Source organism: Neofelis nebulosa, chromosome 8 (assembly GCF_028018385.1).
Source record: "Neofelis nebulosa isolate mNeoNeb1 chromosome 8, mNeoNeb1.pri, whole genome shotgun sequence".
NCBI lineage: Eukaryota > Metazoa > Chordata > Mammalia > Carnivora > Felidae > Neofelis > Neofelis nebulosa.
Genome location: NC_080789.1, coordinates 115,738,859 through 115,750,843, shown reverse-complemented (window position 1 = coordinate 115,750,843; position 11,985 = coordinate 115,738,859).

Here is an 11,985-nt window from a genome sequence, read left to right as displayed (position 1 = left end):
TGTGTGTGTGTGTGTGTCTATTTTTAACCTTATACAAATGATGTATACTATTCATTTCATTTGCTTCCTTATAAGGAGCTTTCAGATGCAGTCTCTCACCAACATCTGTTGAGTGGGTCTTTAGGTAACTGAATACCTGGCTGGAATGAATGCCTAATTCACTACTGAGGAAACAGGGCCCTGCCAATGTTGTTTCGTGTACTGTCTCAAAAATCAGAAATTGCTTTTATTTCTAGACTGTGATTTCCTCATAGAGGGTTTTGTGCATGCCAGTTCAAAGTTTAAATTTATGCCATGTGTGAATGCGTGCAAAATGCCCAAATAAGAATGGGGAAAATATCTTCTTTTTCCAACCATATTGAGACACCTCAAACAACTATGAAATACAGTTTTTCTTCCAGTTTTCCAAAATATTTCTCTGGGTTGAGACCAAGAATGAAGTATTTTTGGCCAAAATGCTTCTTAAAATTTTTATGATTTTATAAGAAATTTTCTTTTGAACTTTAAGCATATGTTATTATCATGATCTCTTATTCATGAACACAAAAACTTCAGTGCATTTTTACATCAGTGAAATAATTTAGGTTTTCTGTATTATGAGTCAGTTATTTCTCTGATGTTTGGCCATTTCATATTTGTAGTATTTCAGCTATGTTATCAGCCTGGATTTGTTTAGGTGACAGAGAAATAGTTAAAAATAACTGTCATTGGGGCGCCTGGGTGGCTCAGTCGGTTGAGCATCCAACTTTGGCTCAGGTCATGATCTCTCACTTCAAGGGTTTGAGCCCTGTGTCCGGGTCTGTGCTGACAGCTCCGAGCCTGGAGCCTGCTTCGGATTCCGTGTCTCCCTCTCTCTCTCTGTCTCTCTCTCTCTCTCAAAAATAAATAAAACATTAAAAGAAATTTTTTAAAATTTTGAGTTCGTTTTCAACTTTGTTATAATTTGCTCCATATATTCTAACATTGCTATATTGCCAGAAACTTTCAGGTCTTTAAATATATAATAAAACTGTTTTGAAAAGTGAAATCATTTGATGTTTTTACCTTGATTGCTCTGAACAAAGACAGTACTTCAGACTTCTCCTTGATGCTTCAGGATGAAAGTTGTGTTTAGCAATATTTGAATTTAAATGTGGTTTAAAATGTTTCTTAATTCTAAAGTCCTTTGTAGTTTTTATTTTCTAAGCAATATTAGCTGTATTTGATCTTCTAGATGAAGAAAGATTTGACTATGATTAAATATGTACAGTGCCATCCTGGAATAAATTCTGTTCACAGATTAATAAAATATGTCCAGCATGACTTAGGAGAAAATATTTTAGGCCATTAAACTTAGTTACATAAGCTGCCGTCTGTTTTAAATTCTATGCAACTAAAATCTGTTTTGCTTTGTAAAAAAAAGTCCATTACACTGGGAAGTGTAGAGTATTTGTTTTCCAAAACCATTAAAAGCATTCTCATTCACTCGTTTAGGAAAATTAGGAAATACTCGTTTAGCCTTTCAACTCAATGACGGTTGCGATCATTGTCCAGTTTTCTTATCTGTACTTAAAAGCCTAAAGAACACACTGATAATTGATTTGGCTACATGCTTTTTTTAGTACCTCTGTGGTTCAAATGCTATTCTTTTCTCTGATATAGGGTAACTATAAAGTAAAGGAATCTTTACTTACAAGTAAAGGCACGGTACCTGGCATATATTGGGTAATCAGTTAATTAATTTCTCCCCCAAGCGCCACCACACACACATCTTAGCCCATGATTTTAAATGTATTAAGATACACAAATAGTATCAAGAAAAATATGAGCTCAGCTTCCATTTAAATCTTTAAACCTCTTTCTCTAAAAGCTTCAAATTAGACAAGGTAGGCAGAATTCTGTTACAGTTCCAGGATTCCCACCCCTGGAGTACACACCCCGTGTAACCTCCTGCCCTTGAGTGTAATCGGACCAATAGTCACTCTCTTGATGCGGTTCCATTAAATGGCAAAGGTGATGGTTGAACCATTCCTGTGATTGTAGTATGTGATCTGAGTTTCCTCGGCCTATCGGAGATATAGACGCCTGCTGGCTTTGAAGGAGTAGGCTGCTGTGTTCTGGGGGACCACGTGGCTGGCACCTAAGAGTGACTTCGTAGAGCTGAAAGCTATCGCTGCCAACAGCCAGCAAGAAATCAGGACCTCCGTTCAGCTGAAAAGAATAAGCTTTTAAGAGGATCCGAAGGCTCAGGTAAGACTGCATCCTGGCCAAGGCCTTAATTTTATTGAACCTTCTGAGACCCTGAGCAGAAGACCCGTTAAATCTGCCTCCGACCCCCTGGCCACAGAAACCGTGAAAATAAATATATGGTTTTAAACCATTCAATTGGTGCTTGTTTGTTATGCAGTAACAGAAGATGAATATATTTGGGAAAACCTCTTTCTTTGTGCAAGTTTAGGCACTATCTATCTTAATACTGTAAGTATCTAAGTTCAGGACTGGCTGTGAAAGGGTGAAGGTTACCAGATGTGGCAGGCTGAGTAATGGCCCCAACTGTGTCTGCATTCTAGCCTCCAGAGACTGATAATGTTCCTTTACGTGCCAAAGGGACTTTGCAGATGCGGTTAAAGGTCTTGAGATGGGAAGATTACCCTGGATTATCTGGGTAGGCCCATTATAATCACAAGGGTGCTTGCTTGAGGGAGACAGAAGGGTCAGACGGAGGGAAGAAGATGCGTTGATGGAATCAGAGCTATTGAAGATAATACTCTGCTGGCTTTGAAGATGGAGGAAGGGGCCATGAGCCATGGGCTGTGAGTAGCCTCTAGAAGCTGGAAAGGACAAGGAAACGGATTGTCTTTCAGAGCCTCCACAAGGAATGCAGCACTGCTGACACCCCGACGTTAGGATTTCTGACCTCCAGAATGGCACTGTTTTAAGCCAGTAAGTTTGCAGTAATCTGAGCAGCAATAGAAAAATATTACACAAGATATGTGAGAAGCACTTAACAGGGAGAAACCAAAACAGTGATTACAGAACACACTATCCAGGAGAAGGAAGAAATACCTTAAAGATAGAAACTCTCCCTAATATGCTTGGAGAAGCAAGTGAATGAAAGAACAGAATGATACATATACATACAAACACTCAAAAAAATCTTAGAAATTGACATATAATAGAAATTTAAAACTCAATATAAGGGTTGGTAGATAAAGGTAAGGAAATTGCTCAGAAAGATAAAAATAGGATAGATATAATAGAAAGATATAATAGGAGGTAGAAAGCAAGAAAGAAAGAAAGAAAAAATTAAAGGAACAAAGCAGTAGGTTTGAAATGTGAACATTAGGACTTCCATTGAGAGAAAAGAAAAGAAAAGAGGGAAAAAGTCATTACGAAAATTTGCCAGAGTTGAAGGATATGAGTTTTCAGGTTGAAGTGAGTGACCAGAACAGGGGATAAATAAACTCATACTAAAGCACATTATAAACTTTGCTGGAAACGATTAGAAAATCCCACAGCCCCCCAGAGACATGGAGGGAGTGAATAAAAAGAAAGATCATGTACAAAAAACAATGTCAACATACAAAGGAATATTAATAACTTTGAAACAGCAACAAGGAAAACAAGGTAATGGCCAGTGCCTTCCAAGTTCTGATGGAAAAGGAATTCTGACCTGAAATTCTATGCCTAGCCAAACTGTCATAGGAATACTCCTCAGGTAATTTTACGAAATTCCCCCTTTTTTAAAAAAAAAATGTTTATTATTTTTGAGAGACAGAGACAGCATGAGCAGGGGAGGGGCAGAGAGAGAGGGAGACATAGAACATGAAGCAGGCTCCAGGCTCCAAGCTGTCAGCACAGAGCCCAATGTGGGGGTCGAACTCACGGGCCGTCAGATCATGACTTGAACCGAAGTCGGACACTTAACCGACTGAGCCACCCAGGCGCCCCCAGAAATGCCCTTTTTTGGGGGTGGGGAGAGGGGAAGAGGGAGAGAGAATCTTATGCAGGCTCCATGCCTCAATACAGAGCCCAACTTGGGGCTCGGTCTCACAACCTTGAGATCATGACCTGAAGCAAACTCAAGACTGAAGACTCAAGATGCTTAACTGATGGAGCCACTCAGGTGCCCCAGAAATGCCCTTTCTCACAGTATCACTGAAGGGTGTCTTCTGTAACATGAGGGGGCAAACCAAAAAAGAGGAACACAGGACTCAGGAAAAGAACAAAAACAGAAAATCGAAGAGCATACCCAGAATGATGGTTAGGAGGAGATCTGAGAAATGCCCCAAGCACAATCCTTAGGGCCCTTTTCTGTCAACAAGTACTCAAGGTGAAATTTTCCAGTCTTTAAAAAAAAAACCCTAAACACCAAGTTCAATTTCCATATAAAGTCACTGCACATACCTAGGTGTAAAACTTTATAAGTTTTGACTTAGTTGTGCACTCATCACCGAAATCAAGATACTGGATATATTTGTCATCTCTGAAAGTTTCATGTTGCATCCTTGTAATCCCTTCCTCCTGTGTCTCCACCCCCCCGCCCCCCCCCCCCACCCAGCACCTTTGTTCCGTTTCCAACCTGGGCTCCCCGGCAACTACTTACTGCTTTCTATCACTGTTGATACTTGCAAATAGAAATTATATAAATGGGACAATACAGTTTGTATTCTTGTCTTCTTTTAATCTGCATAATTATTTTGAGATTCAGCCATATTATTACATTTATTACCAGTTCAGTTTTTTTTTTTAAATTACTGAATAGTATTTTATGAACTATTTGGGCCATTTCTAGCTTTTGGCTGTTATAAATAAAGTTGCTATGAACATTCCATGTATTAATCTTTATTAGAGCATATGCTTTCTTTTCTCTTGGACAAATACCTAAGAGTAGAATTGCTGGGTCATATGGTCAATGTCTGTTTGGCTTTTTAAGAAACTGACAAATTATTTTCCAAAGCAGTTGTATATTACTTTCTCATATGTGTATTGTTTCCACTTCCTCCTCATCCTCACCAACATTGAATATAGTCAGGCTTTCTAATTTTAGCCATTCTAATGGTGTGTTGGCCACCTGGTATAGGTAGGATGGAACCTCCCCACCCCCGTTAAAATTTGGCTTGGATTTCAAGACTGATGCCACACACAGACACACCAAGGTGGCATGAAAAGGTTTATCATATAATAAGACCTTCTGAGGAGACCAAGGCAGGCTTCCCAAACTGCTCTGAAATTGGCTTGAGAGAGCAAGGAAAGGAGAGTGGCTTGGGGTTTTAGTGGAGATTAAGGGGTGGGATTGGGTTGAAGGTTCCTTTGCATGGGCTGTGGTTGTGTGGTTTAAACTTCCTGCTGGCATTAAAGCTAGGAGCACCCGTGTGTGTGTGTGTGTGTGTGTGTGTGTGTGTGTGTGTGTGTATTTTTAAGTCCACTTTCCCAGTTGGGGGGCAGAAAGGGAAGAGGAAAAGATGGACTTGAAAGCTGTTAGCAATCAAACATCAAAACTGGAGTCAGATATTTTATTACAAATGATCAGATCCTATTTTTATGTTAGTTTGTATTTTCTTATTAACTAATGTTTAACATCTTTCCATGAGTTTACATGCCATATTTATATTTAAAAAAATTTTGGTGAGTAATTTGAATGTACAATCTGGTTTTATGCTTGAAGTTGCACCCATATTCCTGGTGAAGTCCCTTTAGTATAACCTTTTCATTTTTTTCTTTTCTTTTTAAACAGTTTTTTTCTTTACAACTCAGCTTTATTGAGATATAATTGATAAATAGAAGTCATATATATAATTAAGGTGTACAATTTGATGTTTTGATATGCATATACATTGAAATAATTACCAAAATCAAGGTAATCAACATATCACCTCACTAAATTACCCTTCCTCCCTCCCTCTCTCCCTCTCTTCCTTCCTTCCTTCCTTCCTTCCTTCCTTCCTTCCTTCCTTCCTTCCTTCCTTCCTTCCTTCCTTCCTTCCTAACTTCTTTTTCTGTGGTGAGGACATTTAAGATCTACTCTTCCAGCAAATTTCAAGTATATAGCTCAGTATTAATTATAGTCACATCGGGGCGCCTGGGTGGCGCAGTCGGTTAAGCGTCCGACTTCAGCCAGGTCACGATCTCGCGGTCCGTGAGTTCGAGCCCCGCGTCGGGCTCTGGGCTGATGGCTCAGAGCCTGGAGCCTGTTTCCGATTCTGTGTCTCCCTCTCTCTCTGCCCCTCCCCCGTTCATGCTATGTCTCTCTCTGTCCCAAAAATAAATAAAAAACGTTGAAAAAAACAAAAATTATAGTCACATCAATATACACTGTATCTTCATAATTTATTGATCCTGTATAACTGAAATTTTGTACCCTTTGAACATCTCCCCATTTTCCACTCCATCCAGCTCTTGAGAACTACCATTCTATTCTCTGCTTCTATGAGGTGGAATATTTTAGATTTCATATATACATGAGATCGTGCAGTATTTGTCTTTCTCTCTGGCTTATTTCACTTAGTGAAGTGTCCTCCACATTAATCTATGCTATCACAAATGGCAGGATTTCCTTTTATTAAGGTTGAATAATATCACTTTGTGTGTGTGTGTGTGTGTGTGTGTGTGTGTGTGTGTGTTGTACTTTATGATTCATCTGTCGATGGACATTTAGGTTGTTTCTGTATCTAGGCTATTGTGAATAGTGCTGCAGTGAATGTGAGAGCACAGTTATCTCTCTGAGATACTGATTTCATTTCCTTTAGATATATACCCAGAAGTGGGATTGCTGGATCATAAGGTAGTTTTACTTAATTTTTGAGGAGCCTTCATACTGTTTTACATAATGGCTGTACCAGTTTATATTCCCATCAGTGTACAAGGGATCCCCTTTCTCCACATCATCTCCAACACTGATTATGTTTTGTTTTTGCTAAAAGCCATTCTAACAGGTGTGAGATGATATTTCATTGTGGTTTTGAGCTGCATTTGTCTGATGGTTAGTGATGAGCATCTTTTCATATACGTGTTGACTCTGTATGTTTTCTTTTGAGAAGTGCCTATTCAGGTCCTTTGCCCATTTTTAATTTTGCTATTGAATTTTATGAGTTCCCATAAACTTTGGATATTAACTCTGTATTGGATATGGTTTGCAAATTTTGTCTTCCATTCCATAGGCTGCTGTTCCACTTCACTGATTGTTTCCTTTTCTGTGCAGACATATTTAGTTTGATGTAATCCCACTTGTCTCTTTTTGCTCTTGTTGCCTGTGGAACATTTCCAAGAAACCATTGCCCAGATCAATGTCAAGAAGATTTTTCCCTGTTTTTCCTAGTTTCATGGTTTCAGGACTTACATTTAAATCTTTAATCCACTTTGAGTTGATTTTTGTGTATGGTGTGATATAAGGATCCACTTTCATCCTTCTGGATGTGGATATCCAGTTTTCCCAGCGCTGTTTATTAAAGAAGCTATCCTTTCCACATTGTATGTTCTTGGCACACGTATTTTTATTGTTTACTTATTTATTTTGAGAGAGAGAGAGCGTGAATAGGGAAGGGATGGGGGGAGTGGAGAGAATCCCAAGCAGGCTCTGTGCATTCTGTGCAGAGCCTGACATGGGGCTCAATCCCACAAACTTTGAGGTCATGACCTGAGCTGAAATCAAGAGTCAGACACTTAACGAACTGAGCCCCCCAACTGTCCCTTCTTAGCACATTTATTTATTGAAGATCAGTTGACCATATGTGTGTATTTATTTCTAGGCTCTGTATTCTGTTACAGTGGTCTGTTTTTTTTGTTTTCATGACAGTGCAATACTGTTTTGATTACCATAGCTTCATAATGTATTTTGAAGTCTGGAACTGTGCCTCCCTCTTTGTGTTGTTGTTGTTGTTGTTATTGTTTTGTTTTCCTCAAAGATTGCATTGGCTATACAGGGTCTTTTGTGGTTTAATATGAATTGGATTTTTTTTTTTCTATTTCTGGAAAGAATGGAACTGGCATTTCGATAAGAATTGCATTGATTCTTTAGAGCACATTGGGTACTATGGACATTTTAATAATATTAATTTTTTCAATCCATGAATATAGGATGTCTTTCCATTTATCTGTGTCTTCTTTAATTTCCTTCATTAATGTTTTATAATTTTCAGTGTACAAGTGTTCATCTCTTTGTTAAGTTTACTTGTAAGTATTTTATTCTTTTTGTTGTTATTGTAATGATATTGTTTTCTTGATGTTCTTGTCAGACAGTTCATTGTTTATATAGAGAAATGTGACTGAATTTGGTATGTTGATTTTGTAGCCCACAACTTTACTGAATTGCTTTATTCATTCTCACAGTTTTTGTTGTTGTTATTATAGAGTCTTTGGGGTTTCCTACATCTATGATCATGTCATCTGCAAACATAATTTTAGTTCTTTTCAGATTCAGATACCTTTCCTTCTTTTTCTTGTCTAATTGGTCTAATTAGCACTGCTAGGACTTGCAGTGCTATGAAGTAGTGAGAGGGGGCATCCTTGCCTTGTACGAGGTCTTAGAGGAAGAACTTCCAGCTTTTCCACATTGATTATGATGTTCGCTGCAAGATTTTCATATATGGCTTTATTGTGTTGAGGTAAATTTCTCTATACCTATTATGGTGAGAGTTTTTATCATGAATGGATATTGACTTTTGTCAAATGATTTTTCTTTGTCTCTTGGATGATCATGTGGCCTTTTTCTTTCATTCTATTAATATGGTATATCTCATTGATTTTCATATGTTGAATCAATCTTGAATGTGAGGCATAAGTCCCACTTGGTCATTGTATATGATCCATTTAATATACTATTGAATTTGGTTTGTTATTATTTTATTAAGGAGTTTTGCATCTGTGTTCATCAGGGATATTGGCCCATAGTTTTCTTGTGATTTTTTGGTTTGGTTTGACTTTAGTGTCAGGATGATGCTGGCTTTATAAAATAAGTTAGGTATTCCCTCCTTCTATATTTCGGAAGAATTTAACAAGGATTGGTATTAATCTTCTTTGAATATTTGGTAGAATTCACATATGAAACCATCTGGTCCTAGGCTTTTCTTTCTTGGGAGGCTTTTTGATTACTGATTCAATCTCCTTGGGTTTTTTTTTTTTTTTAATGATTATTTATTTACTTTGAGAGAGAGAGAGAGAGAGCGCACATGCAAGCAGGGAAGGGGCAGAGAGAGAGGGAGAGAGAGAATCCCAAGCAGGCTCCATGCTGTCAGCATAGAGCCGGACTCAGGGTTTGATCTCACCAACGTTGAGATCATGACTTGAACTGAAATCAAGAGTTGGACACTTAACCAACTGAGCCACCTGGGTGCTCCTCAAGTCTCCTTAATTTTTATCGGTCTTTTCAGGCTTTCTTGTTTCTTCTTGGCTCAGTTTTGATAGGCCTTATGTTTCTAGGAATTTACCCATTTCTTATAGATTATCTAATTGGTTGGCATATAATTGTTTATAATAGTTTTCTATGATCATATTTTTTCCTGAGGCATCCATTGTAATGTCTCCTCTTTCATTTGTGATTTTATTTGAGTCTTCTCTCTTTTTTTACTTACCTAGCTAAAGGATCATTGATTTCATTCTTTTCAAAAAATAAAATCTTATTTTTGTTAATTTTTTTCTATTGTCTTTCCATTCTCTTTTGATTTAATTCTGCTTTCATGTTTATTATTCCTTCTTGTAATTTTGGGTTTAGTATATTGTTCTTTTTCTAGTTCCTTGAGGTGTAGAATTAGATTGTTTATTTGAGACCTTTCTTTTTTAATGTGGGCATTTATTGCTATACAATTTCTTCTTAGTACTTTTTGGTGTACACCCTATACTTTCATATGTTATGCTTTAATTTTCTTTGGTCTTGAGATACAGTTTAAATTCCTTTTTTATTTCCTCTCTGACCTAATGGTTGTTCAAGAGTATATTATTTAGTTTCCATGTATTTTCAACTTTTCCTATTTTCATTTCTAGTTTTATTAAATTGTAGTGAGAAAATATACTTGGAATGATTTTGATGTTCTTAAATTTGTTAAAACTTGTTTTGTGACCTAACCTGTGATCTATCCTCAAGAATGTTCTGTGTGCACTTGAGAAGAATGTGTGTTCTGCTGCTTTTAGGTAGGAAGTTCTGTCCCTTGGGTCTATTTGGTCTATAATGTTATTCAAGTCAACTGTCTTATAATTGATTTTCTGTATGGAAGTTTGCTTCATTGTTCAAAGTAAGGGATTGGAGTTTCCTATTGTTAACTGTATGGCTGTTCATTTCTCTCTTAAGATCTGTCAATATTTGCTGTATGCATTTAGGAGCTCTGATGTTGGGTGTGTATATATTATATTTAGGAGCTCTGATGTTGGGTGTGTATATATTTATAATTGTTATACCTTCTTGTTGAATGGACCCTTTTTGTCCCTAGAGACAGTTTTTGACCAAGTCTGATGTAAATATAGCAACTTCTGCTTTCTTTTGATTACCATTTGCATAGGATATCTTAAACCTCTTCATTTTTAGCTTCTATGTGTCCTTAAATCTGAAGTCAGTCTCTGATAGACTGCATAGCACTGGGTCTTTTTTGTTTGTTTTTTTATCCATTCAGCTACTCTAAATGCCTTTTCGTTGAGGAGTTTTATCCATTTACATTTAAAGTGATTCTTGATAAGTGGAAACTTACTGTTGCCATTTTATTAATTGTTTTCTGTTTTAGAGATATTTTGTTCCTCTCTTCCTCTCTTGGTAGTTTCCTGTGTTGTTTGATGATGATGATGATGATGATGATGATGATGATGATGATGGGTGTGGTGACTTGATTCATTTCTCTTTATCTTTTGTGTATATATTATAGGTAATTTTTTTCTTAGTGGCTACCTCAAGGCTTGCATAAAATATCTTGTCATTATAATCATCTGTTTTAAGTTTTATACAAAAACTCTATACTCTCCTCTCACCACATTCTGTGTTCTACTCAGAGGTTGCTTCTTCTTATATTCCATATTTGTTAACATATTATTATCTTTAAACTTTTATATTTGGGTCAAATGTAATTTATATACTATCATTTCAGAGTTACAATACTCTGTATTTGTTCACATGATTACCTTTACCAGTGAGATTTATGCTTTCATATGTTTTCACGTTGCTGTTTAGTGTGTTTTCACTTCAATTTGAAGAACTCTCTTAAGCATTTCTTGTAAGGCAGGTCTAATGGTGACAGACTTCCTCAGTTTTGTTGGCTTGGGAAGAACATCTCTTCTTTATTTCTTTATCTTTTTTAAACAATGTTTCTTTTTTTTTTAAATGTTTATTTTTGAGAGAGAGAGACAGAACATGAGCAGGGGAGGGGCAGAGAGAGAGTGAGACACAGAATCTGAAGCAGAAACGGGGCTTGAACCCACAGACCATGAGATCATGACCTGAGCCAAAGTCGGCCACTTAACTGACTGAGCCCCCTCTTCTTTATTTTTATTTAAAAAAAGTATTTTTTAACATTTATTTATTATTGAGAGACAGAGAGAGACAGAGCATGAGCATGGGAGGGGCAGAGAGAGGGGGAGACACAGAACCCAAAGCAGGCTTCAGGCTCTGAGCTGTCAGCACAGAGCCTGACATGAGGCTTGAATTCACAAACTGCAAAATCATGACCTGAGCCGAAGTCGAATGCTTAACCAACTCTTCCACCTAGGTGCCCCTCTCTTTTTTATTTTTAAAAGATAGCTTTGCTGGGAGACTTGGGTGACTCAGTCAGTTAAGCGTCCAACTTTTGCTTTCAGCTCAGGTCATGATCTTATAGCCGCGGGATCGAGGCCTGTGTTGGGCTCTGCACTGAGAGTATGGAGCCTGCTTGGGACTCTCTCTCTCCCTCTTTGTCTGTCCCTCCGCCACTCATGCTCTCTCATTCTCTCTTTCAAAATAAATAAACTTAAAAAAATCTTTAGTAAAAGATAGCTTTGCCAAGTACTCTGAATATCTTCGTCCTCTCTCCCGGCCTACAAGATTTCTATTGA